At 38.9% G+C, this 17,351-nt stretch overlaps 1 protein-coding gene across 1 annotated transcript in view; it reads right to left on the bottom strand.

Annotated features, from left to right (window-relative positions):
* Nucleotides 1–17,351, bottom strand: part of DLG2 (discs large MAGUK scaffold protein 2) — a 2,048,212-nt gene that overhangs the window by 1,782,754 nt on the left and 248,107 nt on the right. The gene's annotated exons all lie outside the window — the stretch shown is intronic.

The raw sequence follows: 17,351 nt of genomic DNA, 5'->3' as shown, positions 1-17,351 counted from the left end.
GATTATAGTTGAAAACTTCCCTAATATGGGAAAGGAAATAGTCAATCAAGTCCAGGAAGTGCAGAGAGTCCCATACAGGACAAATCCAAGGAGAAACACACCAAGACACATATCAATCAAACTATCAAAAATTAAATACAAAGAAAAAATATTAAAAGCAGCACGGGAAAAGCAACAAATAACATACAAGGGAATCCCCATAAGGTTAACATCTGATCTTTCAGCAGAAACTCTGCAAACCAGAAGGAAGTGGCAGGATATATTTAAAGCGATGAAAGGGAAAAAACTACAACCAAGATTACTCTACCCAGCAAGAATCTCATTCAGATTTGACAGAGAAATTAAAATGTTTACAGACAAGCAAAGTTAACAGAATTCAGCACCACCAAACCAGCATTACAACAAAAGCTAAAGGAACTTCTTTAGGCAGGAAACACAAGAGAAGGAAAAGAACTACAATAACAAACCAGAAACAATTAAGAAAATGGTAATAGGAACATATATATTGATAATTCCCTTAAATGTAAATGGATTAAATGCTCAAACCAAAAGACAGACTGGCTGAATGGACACTCTACAAGACCCATATATATGCTGTCTACAAGAGATCCACTTCAGACCTGGGGACACATACAGACTGAAATTGAGGGGATGGAAAAAGATATTCCATGCAAACAGAAATCAAAAGAAAGCTGGAGTAGCAATTCTCATATCAAATGTAAGAGACATTAAAAGAAAGACTATTACAAGAGACAAAGAAGGACACTAAATAATAATCAAGGGATCAATCTAAGAAGAAGATATAACCATTATAAATATTTATGCACCCAACATAGGAACACCTCAATACATAAGGCAAATGCTAACAGCCATAAAAGGAGAAGTTGACAGTAACACAATCATAGTAGGGGATTTTAACACCCCACGTTCACCAATGGACAGATCATCCAAAACAAATATGAAAACATGAGTTTTAATGACACATTAGACAACATGGACTTAATTGACATTTATAGGACATTCCATCCAAAAACAACAGAATACACTTTCTTCTCAAATGCTCATGGAACATTCTCCAGGATAGATCATAACTTGGGTCACAAATCAAACCTTGGTAAATATAAGAAAACTGAAATCATATCAAGTATCTTTTCTGACCCCAAAGCTATGAGACTAGATATCAATTACAGGAAAAAAAACTGTAAAAAATAGAAACACGTGCAGACTAAACAATGCGCTACTAAATAACCAAGAACTCACTGAAGAAATCAAAGAGGAAACAAAAAAATACCTAGAAACAAATGACAGTGAAAACATGACGACCCTAAACCTATGGGTTGTAGCAAAAGCAGTTCTAAGAGGGAAGATTATAGCAATACAATCCTACCTCAAGAAACAAGAAATGTCTCAAATAAACAACCTAACCTTACACCTAAAGAAATTAGAGAAAGAAGAACAAAAAACCCCCCCCAAAGTTGGCAGAAGAAAAGAAATCATAAAGATTAGATTAGGAATAAATGAAAAAGAAATGAAGGAAACAATAGCAAAGATCAGTAAAACTAAAAGCTGGTTCTTTGAGAAGACAAATTAAATTGATAAACCAATAGCCAGACTCATCAAGAAAAAAGGGAGCAGAATTAGAAATGAAAAAGGAGAAGTAACAAGTGACACTGCAGAAATACAAAGAATCATAAGGGATTACTACAGCAAGTATATGCCAATAAAATGGACAACCTGGAAGAAATGGACAATTCTTTGAAAAGCACTACCTTCTGAGACTGAACTAGGAAGAAATAGAAAATATAAACAGACCAATCACAAGCACTGAAATTGAAACTGTGATTAAAAATCTTCTAACAAACAAAAGCTCAGGACCAGATGGCTTCAGAGGCAAATTCTATCAAACAGTTAGAGAAGAGCTAACACCTGTCCTTCTCAAACTCTTCCAAAATACAGCAGAGGGAGGAATACTCCTAAACTCATTGTATGAGGCCGCCATCACCCTGATACCAAAACCAGACAAAAATGTTACAAAAAAAGAAAACTACAGGCCAATGTCACTGATGTACACAGATGCAAAAATCCTCAACTAAATACTAGCAAACAGCATCCAACAGCACATTAAAAGGATCATACACGATGATAAGTGGGGTTTATCCCAGGAATGCAAGGATTCTTCAATATATGCAAGTCAATCAATGTGATACACCATATTAACAAATTGAAGTATAAAAACCAAAAGATAGGGGCTTCCCTGGTGGCGCAGTGGTTGACAGTCCGCCTGCCAATGCAGGGGACACGGGTTTGTGCCCCAGTCCGGGAAGCTCCCACATGCTGTGAAGCAGCTGGGCCTGTGAGCCATGGCCACTGAGCCTGCGCGTCTGGAGCCTGTGCTCCACAATGGGAGAAGCCACAACAGTGAGAGGCCCACGTACCATACACACACACACAAACACACACACACACACAAAAAAAAAAAAAAAAAACCAAAAAGATAATCTCAAAATATGCAGAAAAAGCTTTGAACAAAATTCAAAACCCATTTATGATAAAAACTCTCCAGAAAGTAGGCATAGAGGGAACTTACCTCAACATAATAAAGGCTTTATATGACAGACCCACAGCCAACATCATCCTCAATGGTGAAAAACTGAAAGCATTTCCACTAACATCAGGAACAAGACAAGGCCCACTCTCACCACTCTTATTCAACATAGTTTTGGAAATTTTCGCCAAAGCAATCAGAGAAGAAAAAGAAATAAAAGGAATCCAAATTGGAAAAGAAGAAGTAAAACTATCACTGCTTACAGATGACATGATACTATATAGAGAGAATCCTAAAGATGCTACCAGAAAACGACTAGAGCTAATCAATGAGTTTGGTAAAGGAGCAGGATACAAAATTAATGCACAGAAATCTCCTGCATTCTTATACATTAATGAGGAAAAATCTGAAAGAGAAGTTAAGGAAACACTCCGATTTTACCGTAGCAACAAAAATAAAATACCTAGGAATAAACCTACCAAAGGAGACAAAAGACCTGTATGCAGAAAACTATAAGACACTGATGAAAGAAATTAAAGATGATACAAACAGATGGAGAGATATACCATGTTCTTGGATTGGAAGAATCAACATTGTGAAAATGACTATACTACCCAAAGCAATCTACAGATTCAATGCAATCCCTATCAAACTATGAATGGCATTTTTCACAGAACTAGAACAAAAAATTTCACAATCTGTACAGAAACACAAAAGACCCCAAATAGCCAAAGCAATCTTGAGAAAGAAAAACGGAGCTGGAGGAATCAGGCTCCCAGACTTCAGACTATACCACAAAGCTACAGTAATCAAGACAGTATGGTACTGGCACAAAAACAGAAATATAGATCAATGGAACAGGATAGAAAGCCCAGAGATAAACCCACGCACATATGGTTACCTTATTTTTTTTTAACAACTTTATTGGAGTATACTTCCTTTACAATGGTTGCCTTATCTTTGATGAAGGAGGCAAGAATACACAATGTAGAAAAGACAGCCTCCTCAATAAGTGGTGCTAGGAAAACTGGACAGCTACATGTAAAAGTATGAGATTAGATCACTCCCTAACACCATACACAAAAATAAACTCCAAATGGATTAAAGACCTAAATGTAAGGCCAGACCCTATAAACTCTTAGAGGAAAACATAGGCAGAACACTCTATGACATAAATCACAGCAGGATCCTTTTTGACCCACCTCCTAGAGAAATGGGAGTAACAACAGAAATAAACAAATGGGACCTAATGAAACTTAAAAGCTTTTGCACAGCAAAGGAAACCACAAACAAGACGAAAAGACAACCCTATAATGGGAGAAAGTATCTGCAAACAAAGCAACTAACAAAGGATTAATCTCTAAAATATACAAGCAGCTTACGTAGCTCAATATCAAAAAAAAAACAACCCAATCCAAAAATGGGCAGAAGACCTTAATAGACATTTCTCCAAAAGTGATATACAGATTGTCAATAAACACATGAAAGGATGCTCAACATCACTAATTATTAGAGACATGCACATCAAAACTACAATGAGGTATCACCTCACACCAGTCAAAATGGTCATCATCAAAAAATCTACAAACAATAAATGCTGGAGAGGGTGTGGAGAAAGGGGAACCTTCTTGTACTTTTGGTGGGAACGTAAATTGATACAGCCACCATGGAGACCAGTATGGAGGTTCCTTTAAAAACTAAAAACAGAACTACCATATGACCCAGCAATCCCACCACTGGGCATATACCCTGAGAAAACCATAATTCAAAAAGAGTCATGTAACAAAATGTTCGTTGCAGCTCTATTTACAATAGCCCAGAGATGGAAACAACCTAAGTGTCCATCATCGGATGAATGGATAAAGAAGATGTGGCACATATATACAATGGAATATTACTCAGCCATAAAAAGAAACGAAATTGAGCTATTTGTAATGAGGTGGATAGACCTAGAGTCTGTCATACAGAGTGAAGTAAGTCAGAAAGAGAGAGACAAATACCGTATGCTAACACATATATATGGAATTTAAGAAAAAAAATGTCATGAAAAACCTAGGGGTGAAACAGGAATAAAGACACAGACTTACTAGAGAATGGACTTGAGGCTATGGGGAAGGGGAAGGGTAAACTGTGACAAAGCGAGAGAGAGGCATGGACATATATATACACTACCAAACGTAAGGTAGATAGCTAGTGGGAAGCAGCCGCATAGCACAGGGAGATCAGCGCGGTGCTTTGTGACCGCCTGGAGAGGTGGGAAAAGGAGGGTGGGAGGGAGGGAGACGCAAGCGGGAAGAGATATGGGAACATATGTATATATATAACTGATTCATTTTGTTGTGAAGCTGAAACTAACATACCATTGTAAAGCAATTATAGTCCAATAAAGATGGTAAAATGAAAAAATATCTACAAACAATAAATGCTGGAGAGGGTGTGGAGAAAGGGGAACCCTCTTGTACTTTTGGTGGGTATGTAAATTGATACAGCCACCATGGAGACCAGTATGGAGGTTCCTTTAAAAACTAAAAACAGAACTACCATATGACCCAGCAATCCCACCACTGGGCATATAGCCTGAGAAAACCATAATTCAAAACGAGTCATGTACCACAATGTTCACTGCAGCATTATTTACAATAGCCAGAAGCAACCTAAGTGTCCACCGACAGATGAATGGATAAAGAAGATGTGGCACATATAGCCAACGGAATATTATTCAGCCATATAAAGAAATGAAATTGAGTTACTCGTAGTGTGGTGGATCTACCTAGAGTCTGTCATAGAGTGAAGTACGTCAGAAAAACGAATACCGTATGCTAACACATATATATGGAATCTAAAAAGAAAAAAAATGGTTCTGATGAACCTAGGGGCAGGACAGCAAAAGGACACAGACGTAGAGAATGGACTTGAGGACACGGGGAGGGGGAAGGGTAAGCTGGGACGAAGTGAGAGAGGGGCATGGATATATATATACTACCAAATGTAAAACAGTAGCTAGTGGGAAGCAGCCACATAGCACAGGGAGATAAGCTCGTGCTTTGTGACCACTTAGAGGGGTGGGATAGGGAGGGTGGGAGGGAGACACAAGAGGGAGGGGATGTGGGGATATATGTATACATATAGCTGATTCACTTTGTTATACAGCAGCAACTAACACAACATTGTAAAGCAATTAAACTCCAATAAAGACGTTAGAAAAAAAAAGCCTAAATAAAAAAAATTATGAACTTATCATAGTTAACATTCTTTGAGGTGTTGTAAATATTAAATTAGATGTTGGACATTATTTTGAAGTATGATTTATTCATGTTGACAGCATGAAAGATTCCCAAATTCCTAAATCCCCCGAAATTAAAGTTTCAGTTTTACACTGGTAAACAGAATTCAGAGTACAAAAAAAATCCAAGGCAGATTTGTCTCCATCCACTTTTTAAAAATGTTTTTACTCACTTAGGAGCTTGAAAAATCAAACATTTGAGAGTCAAAAGGAAAAAACATCACTCAAGATACATCAATCCTCTAGAAATTTTCTGTCTATGCAGCCTGACACCTACTCCATCTTGTTTTCATAGCGCAAGGAGCTTTTGCCATTAAATTGATGAATGTAACTTGGAAAGAAAAACATTGCAAAAATGTTGAGAAATGAATAATCTTTAAAAATGCTGTCAAACCCTTTAAGATATCATGCTCTACCAACTGAGCTAGCCAGGCTACCCTCAAATCCTTTAGGATCAATACACTCTTTAAGAACTGTCAGACACTGCCACTAATCACTGAAACCCTTTTGGACACACGGGCAGGTCATAATTCCCAGCTTCCCTGGCATTTAGACATGGCCATATGACATAGCTCTGGCTTGTAGAATGGGGGCAGAAGTGATGTACATCATATCTAGACCCAATGGAAATAATCCAGCAGATAACCATGGGAGTCTCCTCCAACCTCCTGCTGAAGATGGCAAGTGACAGAACAACAAGATGAAAGAAGCCTAAATTCTTCAGTCAATGCTGGAGTGAAAACCACCTAACCACGTACATCTACATTAGTCTTTGATACAAAGAAGAAATTAATGCTTATAATGTAAAGCCCCTGAGATTGTGGAGTTTCTCTGTTACAGCAGCTCGTGTTAACTAATGTAAGGACAGAACAACTTACAGAATTTCGCAGGAAATGAGGAGACCTCCATATTTCTTTATGAACATTTAAATAGAATTAGAGACTAAAATAATATAATAGTCTATATGAAATAGTCAAGGTGTTTACAGTGTTTTTCATGCAAAAGCACCCCAATAGGGGTGCTACATGGAGTGAAGTATAAAATAAACTTTAATCTTTAGCATTTAAATATGAATGACTCTATTGACTCATCACTGAAAACTGCAGCATCCTTGAAGCTAGAAGAGTTTACTTCTTGGTTGGTGTTTGCTGATATATGCCTACCGATGTGTCTTTTTTTTTTAATATTCAGCAGCTGAAAAATCTTGAGCAATAGCTACAATCCTACTGAGATAATACCTTTCTCCAAATATATGACCTCAATTGCAAAACTCACTGGGTCTCTCCAAAGTAATTTAAAAATCAATCTGATCTATGATAAGTCAATTCCTGAAAAACTTAAATAACACAATCAACTCCCTCTGGATTAAACACTTAAGTAGCAAAAGTTGTGTATAAGGAGCTGCATAGGAAAAAAAAACTAAAGAAAAACGGAGTTGCTTCTTTATTTTAGTGGCTTGAGGTTATTATCATTCTTTCATTCAAGAAACATTTATTGAGAAGATATAATGTGCCAGGCCCTGTGATAAGCAGTATGACGGATATTAAATCAGCTTCCAATTTCCAGGACGTGTAAAAGATAAAAACATAAAGTAATGAATTATTTTCCTTCAGTATTCTGAAGTCTAAAATATTTGTGCATGACATCATAGAAAAATAAAGCAAACTCTAAGCTCACTGCTAATAAAGCATCTTTTGGAAATGTCAATACATTGTGGATAGGATTAGATATTATATGAAGGAGAGAATAATAGGTCAGCTAGGAAAAGATTCAATAATACAAGAACAGAATAAATATATATATAATTTATAAGGTAAATTATACATACCTTAATTTTGTCTATTTCAGATAATAGTATGTCTTAGCTCAGGTCCCCTAGAAAGCAGAACTTAAGGCATATAAAGGGTTGATAATTTGTTTAGAAGGTAGAAGCCCTTTATTTAGGAGGAGCAGTGAGGAGAAGAAAACAGGGCAAGGAGAGCAAAGAAACGCACAAAGCAGCGCAGTGTAATGCATAATTACATTAGCTTCACGAAAAGCCATGAAGAGCCCTAGCAGGTCTTTCAGCAAAGGATATTTCTTTGTAAGGTTTGCAAACAGCAACTATACCATGGAGCAGTTCATGGAGGCGACAAAGAAAAGTTATAGTGTCTACCTGGTACTGCACCCCTATCTCCCATCTCACTCCCATGCAGAGCTAATTCCTCCATACCTCTGTGTTATGTCATCCAGCTCCGCAATGGCTACTTCAGAGCCAGATTCCAAATGTATCATTTCATCTAAACCTGGGAAGTCAGAGGTGTCTCAGGGTACATAGGATTGGCAGGAAAGATTTATAGGCATGTAAGCCTGGTGGTCCAACCTTTTAGGGTTGTTGTGAGGATTTGAGGCATGTATAAAGTGCCTGTCATAATAAGCATGCAAAAAACGATAGATTTCCAACCTGGGAAAGACAGGGGAGTGGGAGTAATGTCACTGGCAACAAGTCTCTGGCAGGATCGTCACTGAGCTCCCAGCTTCTCCAAGTACTTCCTACTATACCAAGAAGTGTCCTACAGTAGCACTATGATTCTGTCAATGTTGCTAGCTTCTCCTGTCTTAGAATGTGACAAGTCTTTCCCCATTCAACCCTGTCTTACCATTCTGTTCTTTTCTTTCTGATCACTTATTCTTTATTAAAATTAAAAATTTCTCTCTGGGAACTGTAAATAGAATGAGTAGACAAGCCACAGACTAAAAGAATATATTTGGAAAACACATATCTGACAAAAAAAATACTTGTAAGCAAAATATACCAAAAAAAACCTCTTAAAACTCAACAATTAGAAAATAGACAACTCAAGTAAAAAGTGGGGAAAATATTTAAACAGAAACCTTCTCCAAAATATATACAGACAGTAGATAAGCATATGAAAAGCCGTCCAATGTTGTATGCCATTATTACCATCCTGTTCTGTCTCACTAAGTCTTTAATCAGTTTGGTAAACAACCATTCTACTTGTGATGACTCCCTAGGTACAATCACTTCTGAGATAGCCTCATAAAAAGCTCAGCTCTGCTGAACATTTCGAATGGGGCCTGCAGGAGGGCTCAGCAGTGGCATGACCCTAGAGTCTTAATAACCTGGGGTAAAATAACTATACAACAAGCCACTTTCTATTCCTGGATAGTTCCACATGCTCTACAATGATACAGGCACAGCATCATGCAGTAAAGGAGATGTCAGCATCTCAACCCAAGATGGAGACAGGATACCTCTTAAGGCAGCTCTCATGTTTCCTTGATGCCAAAATTGCCTACCTGAGCTGCTTACTCCGCAGCTGTCTTATTAGGGTGCCAATTCTCTAAGACTTAGTCCACAGAGGGATGAGGCCACTTTGTTTCCTACTTCCTCCAAAAGACCTTGCAAGATATTTGGAAACTGCCTCTCCACCTTCCCCAATCAGAAGAGCAGCACAAGATTTGGAAAAACACAGGGAGTAATAAAATGTTCACCAGTCACAGGTTGGAAGGCTCTCCTGCTTCTCTTCAGCTCACACCCCACTTGACTACTCTGTCAGTGCCCAGCTACATTCCATTCCTCTCCGAGGAAGATATGACCCCAATTCAAATTAGGAAAAACTTTAAAGGATCAAATTACTGCTCATCACTTATTACTTGGGCTTGAGCTGTGAACAGATCTAACAGAAAAGAGTGTCTTTTTTTTTTTGGTCTGTGAATCCAGTCAGACATACCTACAAATAGATCAAATAAACTATTATTATTTAACTGAAAATTGTTTCTTATTATCTGAGTCTTCATCCTGAAATGGCTATTCTCAATTTCACTGGTTAATTTAATATTACTTCTATTTATAAATACTTCTTCATAAACTAGAAGGATTGAGTTCTATAATCTAACTGTTAATTTGAGTATCCTGATGTTCCGTTATTTGGGCCTTAGGTGGCCACAGTTGTAAGACTTATACTTCAAAATATCTAGTACCGTCTTCCACCAGGTAGGAACAATATTGGCATTGAGCCATTACCTTGAAACCTCAGAGTGGCATAGTAACGGGGCAGGGTGGGCATACAGATTGCAGAAAAGAGGAATGAATATTATAGATGACACAACATAATAGGTAGGAAAAAATCTCTCTGCTTCCTGTGCTTATTTAAATGCTCCCAGCCAGTATCTCAGACATGCAAAAGTTAAAGGGGATGCAGCTGGGGATTTGGACAGAGCAGCCAGAACGAACTCAGCTCTCTCTACATAGAGGGCTTCCCCACTACATTCATGTGAAAACCTGCTTTGCCGGGGGGGGGAAATAAAACAGGTAGAATAAAAAAAAAAAAAAAACTGGGTTTTTATTTTTTCAACAGAATTTTGATGAACTGAGTCTTTTCTCTGTGCCAGGGACTATTCAAGACAGAGGATAAAATGATAAAATAATGGTCCTTACCTTCCTGGAACGTACAATCTTGTGGGAGAAACAAAAGGAATCAAATACATACATAACTAAATGAAAACTAGAGTAAGTGCAATGTAGAAAAGGTACAATATAGTACAACTGGGGAACATGACCATTTGTGGGAAATCAGGAAAGTCTTCCTGCTCCCAGATGAGAGCCAAAGAATGAATAACAATTTTCAAGGTGAAGGATGGCAGGATGCAGAGAGTGAGTACAGAGGAATTATATTCCAGGCAGGGGGAACAGCATATGCAAAAGCTCTGAGGGAGGAAGGAACATGCTTTGTTTGAGGATCTAAAAGAAATGTCAGTGGCCTAAGAGTAAGAGATAAGCATGTGGTAAAGCCATAGGAGGAGCCACACATTTTGGCCTTTATGATAAAAGAAAGTAAAGACATTAAAAGGGTTTAGTATTTATACTTTAACTAAAAACCACTGAGCAACAAACACTCCACCTGCTCCAACGCTGAATACAAAAACTGAAAAGAATCAACATCCACAGAACCTCTAAAATAAAACACAGGGCCAGCTTCCAGGAAGATGGCAGAAGAGTAAGACGCGGAGATCACCTTCCTCCCCACAGATACACCAGAAATACATCTACACGTGGAACAACTCCTACAGGACACCTACTGGATGCTGGCAGAAGACCTCAGACCTCCCAAAAGGCAAGAAATCCCCCACGTACCTGGTTAGGGCAAAAGAAAAAACAGAGACAAAAGGATAGGGACGGGACCTGCACCAGTGGGAGGGAGCTGTGAAGGAGGAAAGATTTCCACACACTAGGAAGCCCCTTCGCGGGCAGAGGCTGCGGGTAGCGGAGGGGGAAAGCTACGGAACCGCGGAAGAGAGTGCAGCCACAGGGGTGCGGTGGGCAAAGCAGAGAGATTCCTGCACAGAGGATCAGGGCCGACCTGCACTCACCAGCCCGAGAGGCTTGTCTGCTCACCCGCCGGGGCGAGCGGGGCTAGGAGTTGAGGCTCAGGCTTCAATCAGAGCGCAGGGAGAGGACTGGGGTTGGTGGTGTGAACACAGCCTGCAAGGGGTTAGTGCGCCACGGCTAGCCGGGAGTGAGTCCGGGGGAAAGTCTGGAGCTGCCGAAGAGGCAAGAGACTTTTTCTTCCCTCTTTGTTTCCTGATGCGCGAGGAGAGGGGATTAAGAGCGCTGCGTAAACGAGCTCCAGAGACTGGCACGAGCCGCGGCTAAAAGCGCGGACCCCAGAGACAGGAATGAGACGCTAAGGCTGCTGCTGCCGCCACCAAGAAGCCTGTGTGCGAGCACAGGTCACTATCCACACCACCTTCCGGGGAGCCTGTGCAGCCGGCCACTGCCAGGGTCCCGGGATCCAGAGACAACTTCCCCGGGAGAACGCACAGCGCGCCTCAGGCTGGTGCAACGTCACGCTGGCCTCTGCCGCCGCAGACTCCCCGCTCACTCAGTGCCTCTGCCTCCCCGCGGCCTGAGTGAGTTAAAGGAGCCCCGAATCAGCGGCTCCTTTAACCCCGTCCTGTCTCAGAGAAGAACTGACACGCCCTCCAACGACCTACATGCAGAGGCGGGGCCAAATCCAAAGTTGAGCCCCTGGGAGCTGTAAGAACAAAGAAGAGAAAAGGAAATCTCTCCCAGCAGCCTCAGAAGCAGCGGATTAAAGCTCCACAATCAACCTGATGTACCTTGCATCTGTGGAATACATGAATAGACAACTAATCAACCCAAATTAAGGAGGTGGACTTTCAGAGCAAGATTTACGATTTTTTCCCCTTTTCCTCTTTTTGTGTGTATGTGTATGCTTCTGTGTGAGATTTTGTCTGTATAGCTTTGCTTCCACTATTTGTCCTAGGGTTCTTACCGTCCGTTTCTTTTGTTTTGTTTTGTTTTTTTCTCTTAATAATTATTTTTTTATTTTAATAACTTTATTATATTTTATCTTTATTTTATTTTACTTTATATCCTTTCTTTTTTTCCATCCTTCCCTCCTTCCTTCCATCCTCCCTCCCTCCCTTCCTCCCTCCCTTCTTTCTTTCTTTCTTTCTACTTCTACTAGTTCTTTTTTTCTACTTTTTCTCCCTTTTATTCAGAGCCGTGTGGATGAAATGCTCTTGGTGCTGCAGCCAGAAGTCAGTGCTGTGCCTCTGAGGTGGGAGAGCCAACTTCAGGACACTGGTCCACAAGAGACCTCCCAGCTCCACATAATATCAAATGGCGAAAATCTCCCAGAGATCTCCGTCTCAACACCAGCACCCAGCTTCACTCAACGACCAGCAAGCTACAGTGCTGGACATACTATGCCAAACAACTACCAAGACAGGAACACAACCCCACCCATTAGCAGAGAGGCTGCCTAAAATCATAATAAGGCCACAGACACTCCAAAACACACCACCAGACGTGGACCTGCCAACCAGAAAGACAAGATCCAGCCTCATCCGCCGGAACACAGGCACTAGTCCCCTCCACCAGGAAGCCTACACAACCCACTGAACCAACCTTAGCCACTGCGGACAGACACCAAAAACAATGGGAACTACGAACCTGCAGCCTGCAAAAAGGAGACCCCAAACACAGTAAGAAAAGCAAAATGAGAAGACAGAAAAACACACAGCAGATGAAGGAGCAAGATAAAAACCCACCAGACCTAACAAATGAGAGGAAATAGGCAGTCTACCTGAAAAAGAATTCAGAATGATGATAGTAAAGATGGTCCACAATCTTGGAAATAGAATAGACAAAATGCAAGAAACATTTAACAAGGACCTAGAAGAACTAAAGATGAAACAAACAACGATGAACAACACGATAAATGAAATTAAAAATACTCTATATGGGATCAATAGCAGAATAACTGAGGCAGAAGAACGGATAAGTGACCTGGAAGATAAAATAGTGGAAATAACTACTGCAGAGCAGAATAAAGAAAAAAGAATGAAAAGAACTGAGGACAGTCTCAGAGACCTCTGGGACAACATCAAACGCACCAACATTCGAATTATAGGGGTTCCAGAAGAAGAAGAGAAAAAGAAAGGGCCTGAGAAAATATTTGAAGAGATTATAGTTGAAAAATTCGCTAATACGGGAAAGGAAATAGTTAATCAAGTCCAGGAAGCACAGAGAGTCCCATACAGGATAAATCCAAGGAGAAATACGCCAAGACACATGTTAATCAAACTATCAAAAATTAAATACAAAGAAAACATATTAAAAGCAGCAAGGGAAAAACAACAAATATCACAAAAGGGTATCCCCATAAGGTTAACAGCTGATCTTTCAGCAGAAACTCTGCTAGCCAGAGGGACTGGCAAGACATATTTAAAATGATGAAGGAGAAAAACCTACAACCAAGATTACTCTACCCAGCAAGGATCTCATTCAGATTTGATGGAGGAATTAAAACCTTTACAGACAAGCAAAAGCTGAGAGAGTTCAGCACCACCAAACCAGCTCTACAACAACTGCTAAAGTAACTTCTCTAGGCAAGAAACACAAGAGAAGGAAAAGACCTACAATAATGAACCCAAAACAATTAAGAAAATGGGAAAAGAAACATACATATTGATAATTACCTTAAATGTAAATGGACTAAATTCTCCCACCAAAAGACACAGATTGGCTGAATGGATACAAAAACAAGACCCATATATTTGCTGTCTACAGGAGACCCACTTCAGACCTAGAGACACATACAGACTGAAAGTAGGGGGATGGAAAAAGATATTTCATGCAAATGGAAACCAAAAGAAAGCTGGAGTAGCAATTCTCATATTAGACAAAATAGACTTTAAAATAAAGACTATTAGAAGAGACAAAGAAGGACATGACATAATGATCAAGGGATCAATCCAAGAAGAAGCTATAACAACTGTAATATTTATGCACCCAACATAGGAGCACGTCAATACATAAGGCAAATATTACCAGCCATAAAAGGGGAAATTGATAGTAACACATTCACAGTAGGGGACTTTAACACCCCACTTTCACCAATGGACAGATCATCCAAAATGAAAATAAATAAGGAAACACAAGCTTTAAATTATACATTAAACAACATGGACTTAATTGATATTTATAGGACATTTATAAGTTTAAGAAAATTGAAATTGTATCAAGAATCTTTTCCGACCACAACGCTATGAGACCAGATATCAATTACAGGAAAAGATCTATAAAAAATACAAACACATGGAGGCTAAACAATACACTACTTAATAACAAAGTGATCACTGAAGAAATCGAAGAGGAAATAAAAAAATACCTAGAAACAAATGACAATGGAGACATGACAACCCAAAACCTATGGGATGCAGCAAAAGCAGTTCTAAGAGGGAAGATTATAGCAATACAAGCCCACCTTAAGAAACAGGAAACATCTCGAATAAACAACCTAACCTTGCACCTAAAGCAATTAGAGAAACAAGAACAAAAAATCCCCAAAGTTAGCAGAAGGAATCATAAAAATCAGATCAGAAATAAATGAAAAGGAAATGAAGGAAATGATAGCAAAGATCAATAAAACTCAAAGCTGGTTCTTTGAGAAGATAAACAAAATAGATAAACCATTAGCTAGACTCATCAAGAAAAAAAGGGACAAGACTCAAATCAATTGAATTAGAAATGAAAAAGGAGAAGTAACAACTGACACTGCAGAAATACAAAAGATCATGAGAGATTACTACAAGCAACTCTATGTCAATAAAATGGACAACCTGGAAGAAATGGACATATTCTTAGAAATGCACAACCTGCCAAGACTGAATCAGGAAGAAATAGAAAATATGAACAGACCAATCACAAGCACTGAAATGGAAACTGTGATTAAAAATCTTCCAACAAACAAAAGCCCAGGACCAGATGGCTTCACAGGCGAATTCTATCAAACATTTAGAGAAGAGTTAATACCTATCCTTCTCAAACTCTTCCAAAATATAGCAGAGGGAGGAACACTCCCAAACTCATTCTACGATGCCACCATCACCCTGATACCAAAACCAGACAAGGATGTCACAAAGAAAGAAAACTACAGGCCAATATCACTGATGAACATAGATGCAAAAATCCTCAACAAAATACTAGCAGACAGAATCCAACAGCACATTAAACAGATCATACACCATGATCAACTGGGGTTTATTCCAGGAATGCAAGGATTCTTCAATATATGCAAATCAATCAACGTGATACACCATATTAAAAAATTGAAGGAGAAAAACCATATGATCATCTCAATAGATGCAGAGAAAGCTTTTGACAAAATTCAACACCCATTTATGATAAAAACCCTGCAGAAAGTAGGCACAGAGGGAACTTTCCTCAACATAATAAAGGCCATATATGACAAACCCACAGCCAACATCGTCCTCAATGGTGAAAAACTGAAAGCACTTCCACTAACATCAGGAACAAGACAAGGTTGCCCACTCTCACCACTCTTATTCAACATAGTTTTGGAAGTTTTAGCCACAGCAATCAGAGAAGAAAAGGAAATAAAAGGAATCCAAATCAGAAAAGAAGAAGTAAACCTGTCACTGTTTGCAGATGACATGATACTATACATAGAGAATCCTAAAGATGCTACCAGAAAACTACTAGAGCTATTCAATGAATTTGGTAAAGTAGCAGGATACAAAATTAATGCACAGAAATCTCTTGCATTCCTATACACTAATGATGAAATATCTGAACATGAAATCAAGAAAACACTCCCATTTACCATTGCAACAAAAAGAATAAAATATCTAGGAATAAACCTACCTAAGGAGACAAATGATCTGTTTGCAGAAAATTATAAGACACTGCTGAAAGAAATTAAAGATGATACAAATAGATGGAGAGATATACCATGTTCTTGGATGGGAAGAATCAACATTGTGAAAATGACTATACTACCCAAAGCAATTTACAGATTCAATGCAATCCCTATCAAACTACAACTGGCATTTTTCACAGAACTAGAACAAAAAATTTCACAATTTGTATGGAACACAAAAGACCCCAAATAGCCAAAGCAATCTTGAGAATGAAAAACGGAGCTGGAGGAATCAGGCTCCCTGACTTCACACTATACTACAAAGCTACAGTAATCAAGACAGTATGGTACTGGCACAAAAACAGAAAGATAGATCAATGGAACAGGATAGAAAATCCAGAGATAAACACATGCACATATGGTCACCTTATCTTTGATAAAGGAGGCAAAATATACAAAGGAGAAAAGACAGCTTCTTCAGTAAGTGGTGCTGGGAAAACTGGACAGCTATATGTAAAAGTATGAGATTTGATCACTCCCTAACACCATACACAAAAATAACCTCAAAATGGATTAAAAACCTAAATGTAAGCCAGAAACTATCAAACTCTTAGAGGAAAACATAGGCAGAACACTCTATGACATAAATCACAGCAAGATCATTTATGACCCACCTCCTAGAGAAATGGAAACAAAAACAAAAATAAACAAATGGGACCTAATGAAACTTCAAAGCTTTTGCACAGCAAAGGAAACCATAAACAAGACCAAAAGACAACCCTCAGAATGGGAGAAAATATTTGCAAATGAAGCAACTGACAAAGGATTAATCTCCAAATTTTATAAGCAGCTCATGCAGCTCAATAACAAAAAAACAAACAACCCAATCCAAAAACGTGCAGAAGACCTAAATAGACATTTCTCCAAAGAAGATATACATACAGACTGCCAACAAACACATGAAAGAATGCTCAACATCATTAATCATTGGAGAAATGCAAATCAAAACTACAATGAGATATCATCTCACACCAGTCAGAATGGCCATCATCAAAAAATCTAGAAACAATAAATGCTGGAGAGGGTGTGAAGAAAAGGGAACCCTCTTGCACTGCTGGTGGGAATGTAAATTGATACAGCCACTATGGAGAACAGTACGGAGTTTCCTTAGAAAACTACAAATAGAACTACCATACGACCCAGCAATCCCACCACTGAGCATATACCCTGAGAAAACCATAATTCAAAAAGTGTCATGTACAAAATGTTCATTGCAGTTCTATTTACAATAGCCCAGAGATGGAAACAGCCTAAGTGCTCATCATTGAAT

Source organism: Phocoena sinus, chromosome 8 (genome assembly GCF_008692025.1).
Source record: "Phocoena sinus isolate mPhoSin1 chromosome 8, mPhoSin1.pri, whole genome shotgun sequence".
In the NCBI taxonomy this organism is placed as follows: domain Eukaryota; kingdom Metazoa; phylum Chordata; class Mammalia; order Artiodactyla; family Phocoenidae; genus Phocoena; species Phocoena sinus.
Note: the sequence above shows the minus strand (reverse complement) of the source record. Positions and strands in the feature narration are given on the sequence as shown.